Genomic DNA, 16359 nt, shown 5'->3' with positions numbered 1-16359 from the left:
GGCGCGTCGAGCTGCCTCTGTGGAGGATGGTAACGACCATCCTCGATTGCATAATGGTGAAAACGGCAGACTATTCTCCTCGCGTGTCACGACCCGGCGCGCCGGAGAGAATGGGTTGCAGGTGCTCGCGCGCGGATTCCCTGATGATCGCTCCTGAACGGCGACGACAAAGACGGCCACGGCGTGAGGTCAATACACGCGACGCAAAAACACGCTGCCGATCGTCCACTAACGATTCGCTCCGTTCCAGCGAATCTACCAGCCCGCCTCGACGAGGCTTCTGTTCCGCCTCTATTCCGGTCTCGGCGAGCGATTGAACTTCAACGGGACCACAAGTCGAGGTCCTCTAATCGTAGGCTGAATCCGGCACGTATCGTGGGATATCGACCTCGAGGGTTGTCAAAGAAATCAATCGCAATCCCCGGCTGTGTGTTACATGGTAATTATATTATTACCGAAGAATCTAAACATTCTCGTTTTCCTCTTGCAAAATTGCCGAGTAGTAGTATAATATTTACTCGTTCTCCGACTAATCAATATTATTACTACTCAGCATAATTAATAAGTTGCTGTAATCACCACCTGGTGTAAATGAGTGCCTTGTATTCACATACGATCGCGGAGAGAGGGGACTGCTTACGGCTCAATTAAATCATCGAGTTAAAGTTCGCGAGGCGTGACAGCGTAATGTCTTGTCAACTCTCGTCTTTCCGCACGTGTAATCAGTTCTCGCGGATCGCTCGGGAAAATGTCACTTTCGATAACCATTCGAACGATGGAAAATTGCGGATACATATGTATATGTATCGTGCGTAGCGAAATATCACGCGGCTCCGGTAACGTCTTCATGATTACGATATCTGATACGGCTGTCAGCCGATACGGGAATACAAAAAGGCGCGAATGAGGTATAAATGAATTGCCGTTTAACGGATCCGCACGCTGCGCCACGAGAAGTGATGAAGCTCCGCCGCGGCGACTGCAGGGGAAGAAGGTGAAAGGCGATAACGGCAAAATGAGCAGACAAGTGGGCGTAAAGACGTATCAAGTGGGAGTTAGATACCGATGGCGAAACACAATGAAGCTGGAGTTACATAAGCGTCGTAATGAAGATTAGCTAAATACGACCCTCGAGATTAATGGTCCGGGGCTTTCGTGCTCCAACCTTTGCTTTCCCCCTTTGCGAGATTCGCACACGGGACAGGTCGGTTGCGCGTGCAACGCGAGACACGAGTACGCTTTGCGCGGACACGTCTTTCTCTCTGCGGTAACGACTTCTCGGTGTTTCTTCCTCGGTCTGCGAAAGCCAGTTTTGGAAAAGAGTGGAGAACGTTCCACCACGTAATTTCGACAAGGCGGGTTTTTCAGTACCCGGGACCGGTCACAATCGCCTTTCTCCGGCGCACAGGTGCCTCGGTATATCCCGAGCAAATACCTATCGGGCGAACGACATTCTGCATAATCGCTACTGTAACACGCGGAATTCCGGCGCGCACGTTTGCTCGAACGCCACGCTATGGCACGAACGCGTACAGAAGCGAGAGAAACGCGCCAGCTTGAGTAAATGTGAGCTTGTTATCAATTAACGTAATTGCCGTTCTAGCCGGATAGGTTTTCAGACCGCGCAAGACTCACCCTTACTTCGCGGCACTCGCGAAAATGCTGTCGGCTACGGGTCAGGGCTGAAATTCCTGCCGCGAGACAAATGAAATCGCAACCGGTCGTAAAGCGGACCGACAAGCGCCCGAGCTCAAAGTGTGCTGCAGCATTTACAGCGCGGAATTTGCTCAAAAATATAAACGCAACGTTGCGGAAACTCGATCTTATTCCGGATCTACAAAGGTGGCCTTTAATCTGCGAGTACTCTGACCAGTTTGCAAATAATATTCGATCAATTCGATAGTCGCGTACAGGCATTCCGTACATGTGTTACTATGTGGAGTTGTCTTACATAATTACAGCAACGGTAAAACTACCCGAGTCGAAATTTTGCGCCTACTTTAATGCTTTTAGCAGTCGTACGAACCTACTTTTAGGAAAATAGAACCTAGAACTCTTACATTGAAACTCAAACTCCACAAACAGATGTTAAGATACTATTTTGACTCTGCAACATTCGGCTATAATCTTGATCGTAACCTGCTTTGACGCTCTAGCGGCAAAAAAGGAAATTTCGGACATATTTTAGTGTTAAAGTAGTAGCTAAATAGACGCCGAATAACGCCTCAAATGAAGAATTCGAAGCGTTATTCAGCGTCTATTTAGCTACTACTTTAACACTAAAATATGTCCGAAATTTTGCGCCTACTTCAATGCTTTTAGCAGTCGTACGAACCTACTTTTAGGAAAATAGAACCTAGAACTCCTATATTGAAACTCAAACTCCTACAAACAGATGTTAAGATGCTATTTTGACCCTGCAACATTCGGCTATAATCTTGATCGTAACCTGCTTTGACGCTCTAGCGGCAAAAAAGGAAATTTCGGACATATTTTAGTGTTAAAGTAGTAGCTAAATAGACGCCGAATAACGCCTCAAATGAAGAATTCGAAGCGTTATTCGGCGTCTATTTAGCTACTACTTTAACACTAAAATATGTCCGAAATTTTGCGCCTACTTCAATGCTTTTAGCAGTCGTACGAACCTACTTTTAGGAAAATAGAACCTAGAACTCTTACATTGAAACTCAAACTCCACAAACAGATGTTAAGATGCTATTTTGACCCTGCAACATTCGACTATAATCTTGATCGTAACCTGCTTTGACGCTCTAGCGGCAAAAAAGGAAATTTCGGACATATTTTAGTGTTAAAGTAGTAGCTAAATAGACGCCGAATAACGCCTCAAATGAAGAATTCGAAGCGTTATTCAGCGTCTATTTAGCTACTACTTTAACATTAAAATATGTCCGAAATTTTGCGCCTACTTCAATGCTTTTAGCAGTCGTACGAACCTACTTTTAGGAAAATAGAACCTAGAACTCTTACAGTGAAACTCAAACTCCACAAACAGATGTTAAGATGCTAGTTTGACCCTGCAACATTCGGCTATAATCTTGATCGTAACCTGCTTCGACGCTCTAGCGGCAAAATAGGAAATTTCGGACATATTTTAGTGTTAAAGTAGTAGCTAAATAGACGCCGAATAACGCCTCAAATGAAGAATTCGAAGCGTTATTCAGCGTCTATTTAGCTACTACTTTAACATTAAAATATGTCCGAAATTTTGCGCCTACTTCAATGCTTTTAGCAGTCGTACGAACCTACTTTTAGGAAAATAGAACCTAGAACTCTTACATTGAAACTCAAACTCCACAAACAGATGTTAAGATGCTAGTTTGACCCTGCAACATTCGGCTATAATCTTGATCGTAACCTGCTTCGACGCTCTAGCGGCAAAATAGGAAATTTCGGACATATTTTAGTGTTAAAGTAGTAGCTAAATAGACGCCGAATAACGCCTCAAATGAAGAATTCGAAGCGTTATTCAGCGTCTATTTAGCTACTACTTTAACATTAAAATATGTCCGAAATTTTGCGCCTACTTCAATGCTTTTAGCAGTCGTACGAACCTACTTTTAGGAAAATAGAACCTAGAACTCTTACATTGAAACTCAAACTCCACAAACAGATGTTAAGATGCTATTTTGCCCTGCAACATTCGGCTATAATCTTGATCGTAACCTGCTTTGACGCTCTAGTGGCAAAAAAGGAAATTTCGGACATATTTTAGTGTTAAAGTAGTAGCTAAATAGACGCCGAATAACGCCTCAAATGAAGAATTCGAGGTTCAATGTAGAACTAAAATTTCGACTCGGGTATGTACATTTCTCTCGCATCGATAAAAAAAGGACATAATTGCCATCTTTTTGTCTAGAGATTGTTCAGAATTTCTACACGAACGTGTACTTTCTCAACGCGTTTACAATTTTGAATTACACATCGATCGCACCGATTAAATGGCATCGCGAAGGGAAGAAACTTCCGAAAATATGAGAAAATTTCAGGGCATTATAAATGAGGGGGTGAGACACGTCTGATCTCGTCCGTGTCGGGGAGATATTTCTTCCCACCCTGAGCACCATGCGTCGTCGGACACACCTGTCGGGAACGAGGTACGCGGCGCGCCTCGCCACGAATCTGCGATCGTGCATCGGCGCCCTCGCCGCTCGTAAAGATAACGATCGTCGTCGCACGAACGTGCCATAATCGCGTACTGTCGTTAACCGCGCCTTTACTCCACCGTGATCACCGGTTTTCGATAGGCGGCAACGCGGCCGACCTTCGATCGGACGATAAATTCCGGTATCGTTCGCGTATTGACGACGACGTGTCAAGCGCCGTGGCGTTTCGATTAGACGACGAATCGCAAGGACCCCCGGCTCCCCCGCCGCGGAAGATTAATGGCTATAACCGAGCGTTACAAGATTCCTCGTCGTCTCCTCTGGGCTGGGCTCTGCCTCCTCTCTCTCTCTCTCGTACGGAGAACAATGGCTCGGACGTACCGCGAGGCAGAACGGCAAAATATTTGCCGCAAGAGCAAATATGAAGATAAGTCCCGGACCTGTCCTACCGTAAAAACGTTCTTGACATCGTTACGATAGTCTCTCCGCTTGAGTAACGCAGCCATTACGCAAGCTCGCGAGGAAACAAAGAGTCAAAAAGTTATCTTCTCGAGAAAACCAGAGAGAGAAAGAGAGAATTGCGGCACGGTATCCTCCTTTCTTGTCTCGTAGAAAACGACGTAATCGCGACGCGCGTCATTAAATCAAGATTGACAAAGTAATGCCTGAGAGATTTTCCCCCCCGTGAAGCGATACTTCTACTTCACTCGCGAGCCTGCGTTTCGCAGATGCTTATTCGAGGCCGAAGCGGCAAGAAACGAACGACTCGGTATTTTCTCTTCAACACCAGACACCATAAAAGTTTCAAGAAGGTACACGATGAAAACAACGAAAAAGATTAAACGGATTTCTGATTTTTAATTAAACAACCATCGATAACGGGACCAAAACTGGATCGATTTTTGACGACGTCAATCATCACGGATAAACCTCCTCGACTTCGTAGCGCTATCAACGGGTAGAAGTGGACGCAGCAAGCAAATTACGGAGCCGAACGGAAGAGATCCAGAGCCACGAGAGCAAAAGCGGTCGTCACAGAAAGAGAGGTTCGCTTTTTATCGACGTATCGATATTGCGCTGCAGCCAGGAAGAGGAGAACAACGAGATCACGGGCCGAGCAACGATGTTGCGGAACGGCGAGACCGCCGGGCCGCAGCCACGAGGAAGACGAAGGGGCGAATATGAAGAAGAGATGCACGTGAAGAAGAGGCGGCCGAGGATGGAGGGGAAGCAGAAGAAGAAGATAAGGAGCAGGAGGAAGACTCTTGCCGCGGGTAGGCACGAAGATAAGTAGCGCAGTAACGCGTACGGCGTGGCAGTAGGCAGAGGCTAGCCAGCGTGCTCGGGGCAAGAAACTAGCGGCAATAATAATTTACAATACCCTCTCCTCTCCCCGCCGCATCTTTCCCCTCGTTTGGCGCTCTCGTCCCGGTCCTCGCCCCCTCGTCCGCTTCTCTTCGTTCGTTCTGGTAATGCTGCTGCTGCTGATGGCGGTGGCGGTGGTGGGTTGTTGGGAGCAATTCCATATTAGGGTTCGCGCTCCTCGGTTTACCGCGATGGAGGCTATTGAGACGTAGTTACCCTTACTTATCCTGTCGCTGCGAGAGCGAGCTGCAACGGCCGCAGCGGCAAGAAGAAGGAAGGAGCCTGCGTATCCTTTTGCGCGTCCTTCGCGGCCGCTGAAGAATCGGCGGAATGGACCTTCTTTTTCCTCCTCCTCCGCGTCCTCCTTGCTTGCGATTTTATTCTCTTGTCCGCGAGGAAGAACGAGCACAGACGGTTTTCCCTTCGTCGACCGCGTGGACACAAAACTTCCCCTCTTGCGGGCGAAACTCGCGGAACGCCAGCAATTTCGCACCCGGGGAATCGGCCGCGCGGAATCCGCTCGGCTCGGCCTCCGTCAGGGGATAGAAACGTATTCGCTCAAAAAGCAAACGGTAATTCGGGAAACTGAAACTCTCACGTTTGCGAGCCAGCGAAACCACAAAAAGGTCGTAAAAGGAAAAAGCAGCGATGCGCAACAGATTTCGCTTGCGAGAGGAATCGGGGACGTCGGGAGAATATTTACGTGTGGCGGTAATTTCTAATTATCTCGATTAATTAGAACGCGCCATATTGGAGAACGCGAGTACCTAAGAGAATCGATGCCTCATGACATGCACGGAAGATGTGTGTACTTCCTCTGCGTTCCTCGGTGATCATTGCCGAAGAATATTCCAGTCCAGCGGATGCTGTCACTTCGCCGCATGCCCCAGCGACGACTTCGTCGCCGTTCGCGCTCCCGCGAGCTCCTTCTCGCTGAAGCGGCTTCGCCATAGAACGCGACTTCGCGACGATCGACTTCAAGACCAGCCTACCCGACCGGAAACTTCCTCTTCCTCCCTCCTCGCGTGACGCGGCCTGGTTTGCTTGCTCTTTAAGCGAAGTCATCGTCGCATTTGCGTTCCCGCAGACGAGTCGAGCCGGCTCGAAAATCGCGTGAACACGCGAGGCTGCGGGCCGCCGTATCGCGCTGAGCTTTGCGAGGAAAGCTGACGGCGCGTATCATGAACGGATAGATAAAGCCGACGCTCGGCAGATTACGGATGCGCGTTGGAAATGCGAACGTCGCTGAACTTCGAGTAAATTCCGTGGCCCGTATCGCAACTGCGGTGAGACAAAGTGACGTTTAACGCAGGAGAATTACGAACGTCCGGTAAGCAAGTTGAGAGGACCATCTTTGAGCTTGGCAATTCGCTGACTGTATCGATAATACTTGCGTTTTTGCCATTCTTCTTGATGCTATATATTATGTTAAATAAATACTGCAGCTTGCACATTTTACTCGTCGCAGAAATTTTGTAACAATAATGTATAACAATAGAAGAATTTGTCGAAGTAGAAAAAACGAAATACAAAGAAAGCGATTTGATTTAATTAGAGGAACTATTATTAGCTGCTTCAATTGCAGCAGACAAAAATTTCCATGGAATAACCACGCGTGGTGGTTATACGAGCGTCGTAAAAGAAAACAAGAATGAATCGAGGTTTTTCGCGACCGCTAGAGGAAAGAGAAAGAGAGAGAGAAAGAGAAAAGGAAAGAAAGAGGAGCTCGCCTCGGGCGATCAATTAAAGGGTTAACACGAACACGCGAGAGAGGCTCGGCCGTCGGGATGAGTGGGCACAAGGGAAGGGCTTCTCTTCTCGCGCGGTGGGTAAACGTACCCGTTTTCAGGCAGCGTCTTCGATTTCCCGCATGAATAACGTTTAATTAGCGATAAATTAAATAATAAGGGAAAGATTGCGCGAGTACGCGCGAGAACATCGACGTGCGTGAGCCAACAGAAACTCGTGACGGAAATCATCGACAACTTTTGCAAGCGTCCAACCGTAAGAATGATCTAAGAATAAGACACACACATGTACAGCAATTAACAATTAAATTTTTCAACGCACAAGCTGCTCTAAAAATATGACATTATTACTATTTGTTCGCAAGTTTTCTGCAACATGCTATTCTCAGTTCCCCGCCTTTGTTCCGCGGCATGCTGTCAGAGGAAAACTGCGATTATCGAAAAAAAAATACAGATTGGAGCAGATACAGCAGGTCACGGGCCGTTTGAAAAGTGTCATGACCGGAGTAGTAATAAAGTCGCGATAAGCATCGATGTAGCGTAATCTTCCGTCGCGGCCGTTGGAGAATGCGCCGCGTAAACGCGCGGTTTTAAGGCGACGCGAGCGATCCGGGTGCTCGGTCGTAGCTGAATGGCCAGCAAACGAGATATTAAATACCGGACGGTAAAATATCGCGACGTGGCGAACGCACCAATTAGCGTACATTGAGCTGGATTGTGAAGGGCGAGGTTGATCGCGTTTCAGACCGGAGGAAAAGGGAAGGCGGGAAGGGAGGACGGCAAAGGTTCGACGGCGGGGAAAACGAGACGAGGGACTTCATCTCGCGTGCTAATAATCGTTAGTGGCCGCCGTTCTTCGGATGCGACCTCGGATCGGATAGATCAAACGGGTTACAGGAATATAACAATAAATTAATTATGTATGCTCGCGGCGCTGAATTCGATATCGTTAACCCGTTCGAGCATATGGCGAGCATGGACGGCGACAGAACAGGCTTCCCTCGCGACGTATCGGGGAGCTCATTCGAGAGTATCATAATGGAGAAATATTAATGAGCCTCGGAGCATTCGCGTGGCGCGCGATCATCAACGAAACGCAGCGAACGGCAACGCTCGCGGACGCGCTTGTACCGGATCATCAGATAATTCTAATTCATCATTTCTAGAGGGTTGCCCGAGCATTTAACGTTACAACGAATCATCGATGGGACCGGGCAGGCGGGACGAGAGCTGCGAGCCGCAGCATAAATTCAAACCGAACCCGCAACTTCATTTATTATAACTTAGTTAAATGTTCCCGCTCGCGCCCTGTCCTGCTCTCCTCGTCGTGATCTTCGTTAATCCCATTCCGCATTTTTCACATGTGGTTTCCCTCCCCGCTTCTGGGCTTCTCTCTCTCTTTTTCTCATTCTTCTCCAGCACCGTCCCAGGCGTGCATCAGCTCGATCACGTTTTTGCCGGCGTTCGATTAATTTTACGTCGCGGCGCGCGATTATGTCCCCTCGTAACGAACTATCGTCCCATTAGCCGGCCAATTTATCACCATTCCACCTGCAGGATTCCCGCCCGTGAATCCTAACAACGGGCGTGCACGTTGTCCGATAAAACAATATGCAAATTTTACGTTTCACAATAATCGCGCTCGTGACGTTTTAGGAGACGCGCTATTAGGGAACGATAAATATCCCCATCCGCTCGATGAGACGCTCGGAAATATGGTACGTTAAAGCGTCGTTAAAGTATCGTTAAGGTATCGCCGCCGATTACCGAGCACGGTAAGCACGAGAATTAGATACAAAATGTAGATCTAGGCTAGCGCTTCTCAATAAATCTTTTTATGAGCGACATGAATCCCAGAAGATTCTCTGCATTAATCCCGCTCTCATTTGTGAATCTATGTCCTCGCAAATATGAAAACGTGAGCAAACAGTATCATGCGTCTTCGTGAGAGCGAAATAAAACCGGAGCTGCTAGATGGACGGTTGCTGCGTCAACAGTTAAATGACCTGTGCTAATGTAGCGGGAGTGGAATTTTTCATCTTAATGCTCGTCGAATTAATTCTGGTCGATTTCAACAAATTGATCAATCGATTTGGACGTCTCATGTTTACGGGGTGTAAAAATCAACAGCCAACGATGGCAAAAGTCGTGCCACGCCGCACGTAATCCGACGTGGCGGGTGACGTTTCAGGATGCGTTTGCGAGGGACCACCCGCAAGAAAATCTCGCGTGCAAAAAGGTTGGGAGGGAATGATCTACACGTGTACTCTCCAAGAGAGAACGAAAGAGAGGCCGAAGACCGCTCCTCGTATACAGGGAAGGAAACAAGAAAGAAGGAGGGAGAGGGAAAGAGAAAGGGAGGGAGGCACGAAGGCCTCGTAAAAGAGAGGACGAGCAACGGTTGCATCTCCATGATTACTGATTACTAGGACGATTTGCACCGCCTGCTCCGACGGAGCGATTAATTTCCGTAATGGAGTCGTACCCGGATCATCCCTCATAGTTATCGATTATCATTAGGATGGCTCTAGATATTGAATTCGTTCCGCTCACGAAAGACAATATAAAGACGACACGCATACGTTCACGTTCCAATATCGAGATCATGACGATAATAACGTGATGAAGAGTTTACTACGTATCATCTACTTGTTTAAGTAAATGCATGTTTTTATGAAAAATATTTAATAAAAGCTAATGGCTGCGTTCGGCAGAAAAAGCTGCTTTGCAACTGTTGTAAAAATCGTGAATCTGATTGGCGTATGCGCTTAATTTTGATTGAATCTAAAAGCATACGCCAATTATATTCACGAATTTTACAACGGTTGCAAAGCAGCTTTTTCTGCCGAACGCAGCCAATAAAAATATCTCTAATTGCAGAGCACATTCAGTAAAAATAAAAACAACCAAACTAAAAACGGCATCAAGTCCGTGTATGATTGTCAGATCGAGTGAGTAGGGTGAATGCACCGTTTGTGGCCATTGCGCCTATTTTGGCCATCTTCGTCATTTATTAAGATTTTCTAAGTTAGGGTCGGCTGTAGTGCGCAGCAATTTATATAAAATTGTGTAAGATATATTTATACATTCATTTCGCGATTGCTGCGCACTACAACCAACCCTATAACTTAGAAAATCTTAATAAATGACGAAGATGGCCAAAATAGGCGCAATGGCCACAAACGGTGCATTCACCCTATTCGAAGATTCCTGGCTATTCTATAATCCTTCTAGAAATTATTTTTGGTATTAATTAGGAGGCCAATCCCGATGGTACTGCAATGTCGGGATGACCAGTGGCGGAGTCGGAGCAAGCTCCATACCTCCGCCAGTTTCCAAAAATCAGTTTAATATTCTGAATCCCACATGGGGATTGTATCAGATATTAAGCTGATAAGAACAGATACTACACATTTGATCTTAGCTCAGAGAGCCGAGAAGCGATGCCATTCCAGCATTTCGTAGACTTTATATAGCATTAGTGGCGAAATTTCACTCACGAGAACGACATAGAGTAGCAGGCCGCATAGCGGTAGACGAACGTACTACTCGCTCTAACAAAGTGAGTGACTGAAGTGAGTGAGATGTCCACCGATTCATGTATATAAAAAAGTTTCATCACTTGTATGCGAACCGTGTGCTTGATAAAGTATTTTCTATAATAAAACTTTGATATTTTAAAACTATTAAAAAAATATACAGGGTGATTCAGGTTTTTTCCGCCAAACTGTGTCAGCATGTTTTACGAGTAAAAATAAGAAAAAAATGTTATATAAACATAGACTTACAAATGCTTTATTAAAAAGTTATAACAAAAATAAAATGAAATGATAACGGACTTGTTCTTACTATTATAATGGTATTGTATTCACCGTGTGAGCGGTAAACACAAATCGTGAAAACATGAAGATTGTTGTTATTTACTACTTGACAACATCGAAAGTTATCAATGTATCTTCTGTTATTATTGATAGTTAGTATTAATGTCTGTTAGTATTGGATGAGTATCTCTGAGTGAGTTTTACAACTTTGTGTCAAAATGCCACAGTTATTTTCGTATGAAGAATACGCAGATATGATTTACATCTACGGCTACTGTAATGGAAATGCCCGAGCTGCTGTGAGAGAATATCAGCGAAGATACCCTAACAGGTAGAGGTTAAAAGGCTATTCAAAAACCATAAACTTTGGATAAAAAGTTTTTTACTCAAAAATTATCGGTATTTTGTTTAATTTTATACCCCAATTTAAATGCAACGTATGGGCAGGCATGTGTAATGATGAGATAATTGGACCTTATTTCTTACCAGAACATTTAACTGCAATTCTTTTTTGGATTTTTTACAAAATAATTTGCATCCAGAACTTTTGGAAAATATGCCATATGCCATTCGACAAAATTTATGGATACAGTTAGATGGTTGTCCGGCACACTACGGAAGACACGTGAGACAATGGTTAGATGAAACATATCCTCAACGGTGGATAGGTCGAAGAGGACCAATTTCTTGGCCCCCGAGATCACCAGATATTACCCCACTGGATTTTTATTTGTGGGGAATGGTGAAAGAAAAAGTTTATCGGACAAGAATTAACACTCGCAACGAATTAATAGAAAGAATTAATATTGCATTTATGGAGGTGAAAGAAAATCGACATGAAAGAACAATGCTAGTTAGGGCCAAAATTTGCCTGTAAGGGAAACGTACGAAATTGGTCAATCTGTATGTTTATGGATCTGCTGAACCCAAATATGAAAGTTAAAATTCTCCAAACCCCGGGGAAAGTTGTAAAAAAATAGGTTTTTGACAGAAAAACTTCGTCTTGCACCAAATAATTTCTAATGAATATATAATAATTATGAACAATATAATTGATTTTATATTGTTTTTTAATAGTATTTTGAAGAGAGAGAAAGAGAGAAAGGGAAGGAAAGGCATTGCGACCGCTCATTTTCACCGAAATTCCACATTTTTATGGTTCTATGGTTTGCAAGTTTCTTACCCTTTCATTATTCTCTAACATTTCGTATACACATTTTCTTTTCTTATTGTAAAGATATAATAGGGCGGTAAAATATATATATATATATATATATATATATATACACAATATATGTGAATATGAATATAAGTATATTTAACAAAATCTAATATTACATGCGGAATAAGGATACAATGACATATGCAGTCTTAGGGTACGTTTATGTTGGAGCAGAGATAAACAATAAGAGCGGTGATACTAGCATAGTACCGCATATTGACACATTTATTAACCATAATGACAGTTAATTCGAACTTAGTTCAAGGATAACAGGGAAAATGAAATAAACCTTAAAAGTGTAGGCGTTTGTCTGGCGATTTTTGTTACGTTATTAGTTGCGCGCTAGTATGTAAGTGCGTGCGTTGACTCGCGTAGTAGTTCGGCAGTCGCCGCGCTCGGCAAGAAGAGCGAGCAGATCTCTCGCGAGCGTCAGACATGTTCGAAGTGTATCTTAACCTATTCCATATATATATATATACTATTATATCGTTATTCTCGAAGTACAGCCGTGTCTTTTAATAACCCTCGAATCCTGACCGGGTTACTACAAAAGTAATATGCAAATAAAAAATAGAACTAATATGATTTAAGGAAAGTATACGAAGATACGTAAGGAGCGATGAACGCAATACAGAGTAACACACGTCGTGCGATAGCTTCGTGGACTGACTGGAATGTCGTTCTTAGCTCTATTTTGTGCAACTAGTGACTGAGTAGACACGTTGCGATACGCAACGCGGTACTATGCTAGTATCACCGCTCTTATTGTTTATCTCTCTCTCTGCTCCAACATAAACGTACCCTAAGACTGCATATGTCATTGTATCCTTATTCCGCATGTAATATTAGATTTTGTTAAATATACTTATATTCATATTCACATATATTGTGTGTATATATATATATATATATATATTTTTTACCGCCCTATTATATCTTTACAATAAGAAAAGAAAATGTATATACGAAATGTTAGAGAATAATGAAAAGAGTAAGAAACTTGCAAATCATAGAACCATAAAAATGTGGAATTTTGGTGAAAATGAGCGGTCGCAATGCCTTTCCTTCCCTTTCTCCCTTTCTCTCTTTCTCTCTCTTCAAAATACTATTAAAAAACAATATAAAATCAATTATATTGTTCATAATTATTATATATTCATTAGAAATTATTTGGTGCAAGACGAAGTTTTTCTGTCAAAAATCTATTTTTTTACAACTTTCCCCGGGGTTTGGAGAATTTTAACTTTCATATTTGAGTTCAGCAGATCCATAAACATACAGATTGACCAATTTCGTACGTTTCCCTTACAGGCAAATTTTGGCCCTAACTAGCATTGTTCTTTATACGGTGATAAATTCAATTTTTCAGCGATGTCAGTCTTGTATTGAAAACAATGGTGGACATTTTGAAATGGAATAATAATAGTAAACATAATCGATTCTCGTTACACAGAACCATATTAACAATAAGAGCTTTATTTTTGTTATAATTTCTTAATAAAGCATTTGTAAGTCTATGTTTATATAACATTTTTTTCTTATTTTTACTCGTAAAACATGCTGACACAGTTTGGCGGAAAAAACCTGAATCACCCTGTATATCAATCTTAAACTATTAGATACACAAATGAATCTGGTGCTTTTTGCTGAAAAAAATTGAACCTATATTTAATTTCTTTTTTTTAAAGCGAATTCGCCAACTGCCTGATAGATGAAGAAAAGAATTAAAAGTGACGGCAAACATCTCGAGGATTGACACGTTCATTATTTTTTGTTTGTAATAAATGCTCAATTTCTTCCAAAAAAAGAATTACTTTGTACGTCTAATAATTTTACAAAATTCCAAATCATGCACAAATCTACACTCACTCGTGTGCGCGCGCGCACACACACACACACACCTACACCCACACACGCACACACCACATAAGAAGGATTTGGAGTATAAAGAATAATGAACGCAGCAGTTGGAATTATAAAAGAACTAAACGAACCGCAGGGTTTTCTAATTCCTTAGGCCTTGATGAATCGACGATATTGCAAATTCGAAATTGAATATCTCGGTACCTAACTATCCTAGCACAAAATTTCAAAAACGGTTTTAAAGCTTTGAAATCCTACTTTTCGCAATTTAAATCGAAATTGTGCACGACAAGTTTTTTAAAATGGCGGAAAGGGAGAGCATGCGAAATTGATAAATGAAGATTCGAGTTTGCGATGGCACATGGTGTAAAGTAGGTATTGCAGCCCAATGGGACTAAATGCATATAAAAGTATAGAGTTTTATCTTTAAAACGCTTTTTTACAAAGCTCGATGCGATCATTTTTTGTTGAGATACTCCAAATTTACTTAACAGAGTGTTTTCTTTTTTAAAGTTGCACAACTCAGCGAAAAATGATCGCATCGCGCTCGGTAAAAAGCATTTTAAAGATAACACTCTATATTTTCATTTGCATTTGGTCCCATTAGGCTGCGATATCTAATTCACGCCATGCACCGTCACAAATTCGGACTTTCGGTTATCACTTTTGCATCCTCTCATTTTGTCATCCGCCATTTTGAGTCAAATGACCGACCATAATTGCCATTCAAATATTCTTAAAGTGGATACTTGAAGCTTCATTTTGCATTTTTGAACATATTTTTATCTTCATTATTTACCAAGTTATGATCATTTGAAGGTTGGTAAATTTTTCCCTAAATTTTAGTGTACCGCTTTTTTTGGGAGTGAGTGTATATTGAAGTAGAGTGTTTCAGACCTTCAATCAAAAACTATTTTCCTTCTTTCTAGAAGGCATATTTATTACCTAAAATTATTTTTGGTATTAATTAGGAGGCCAATCCCGATGGTACTGCAATGTCGGGATGACCAGTGGTGGAGTCGGAGCAAGCTCCATACCTCCACCAGTTTCCAAAAATCAGTTTAATATTCTGAATCCCACATGGGGATTGTATCAGATATTAAGCTGATAAGAACAGATACTACACATTTGATCTTAGCTCAGAGAGCCGAGAAGCGATGCCATTCCAGCATTTCGTAGACTTTATATAGCATTAGTGGCGAAATTTTTCTCACGAGAACGATATAGAGCAGCAGGCCGCATAGCGGTAGACGAACGAACTATCTCACTCGAAGCCCCCTTCCCCTGCCGAGAGATATAAGCGGCCTCTAGTTGGCAGTTAGAGCACGTGGCTAGAGCTCAAAGGAATGCCGCACACAATAGTGTGTCGTGAACCGATCGTACGTGCGCTAGAAAATGTTTCCAGCGCTTAGAACAGGTGTTGCATAATGAGTGCGGCACTGATTATATTTTACAGGAATATGCATAATTCATGATCACACGTAACTGCACAGTGGCGCATTCGATGAAGATTACGGTTTTTATCTTAAGTGCCGTGCGTCTGTTGATAGAGGTCTATTTATAAGTCTGCTAGATTCCGTTCGGCTCGAATTATACTTGTGCTCCAATTACGCCAATTAAGTCGTCGCATTACAATGCAGTTTCAACAATATATAGTATTATATATACACATTACACATACATATGTGTATTATATTCTACAATAAAATTTTTTTCATTTCCTTTAATTTAATTGTTAATTCATCACTTTAATTGACTCTTTTTCAAGTAACGTACGAAGACCTCTGAAGCCTATCCATGGCTTCAGAAGCTGGTCACGCCACGCACAATCCGAAATAAATCAGGCCCCGACACGGATTGTATTGTACCTTCGCGTAACGTAACTCGAATCTGCGCCCGTAACTTCCACTTACCTCGTTCGCGATCGTAAATAGCGTTCGCTAGACCAAGCAAAAACATCGGGACATGCGAGACTTACCTGAAACAGAAAAACACCATAATCAGCAACCCAGAACACGCAGTATTTCGAGCAATAAGTTCAAGCTGAAGCGCGAAAGCACGAATTTTTATTACCAGTTCTTCGATCCATTTGAAATCGATTTTTCTCGCAGCTCGAAAACATCGTTAAGTTTGTATCAAATTACACATTGGAGATCGGGATTGCGATTTGGAACTTGGAGTGAGCCTCCCCTTCCTTCAATCAAAATGTATTGGGT

The 16359-nt window shown here is 43.0% G+C and overlaps 1 protein-coding gene and 2 non-coding genes across 6 annotated transcripts in view; all 3 read right to left on the bottom strand.

Moving 5' to 3' along the window:
* LOC105275023 (protein outspread) overlaps positions 1–16359 on the bottom strand; it is a 229764-nt gene that overhangs the window by 62686 nt on the left and 150719 nt on the right. The window lies entirely within an intron of this gene.
* On the bottom strand, positions 10489–10682 carry LOC113562492. The gene has a single exon (XR_003406925.1). It is a non-coding gene; the product is annotated as a U2 spliceosomal RNA (small nuclear RNA).
* On the bottom strand, positions 15109–15302 carry LOC113562493. The gene has a single exon (XR_003406926.1). It is a non-coding gene; the product is annotated as a U2 spliceosomal RNA (small nuclear RNA).

The sequence above is a fragment of the Ooceraea biroi genome, chromosome 8, assembly GCF_003672135.1.
Source record: "Ooceraea biroi isolate clonal line C1 chromosome 8, Obir_v5.4, whole genome shotgun sequence".
Taxonomy (NCBI): domain Eukaryota; kingdom Metazoa; phylum Arthropoda; class Insecta; order Hymenoptera; family Formicidae; genus Ooceraea; species Ooceraea biroi.
Note: the sequence above shows the minus strand (reverse complement) of the source record. Positions and strands in the feature narration are given on the sequence as shown.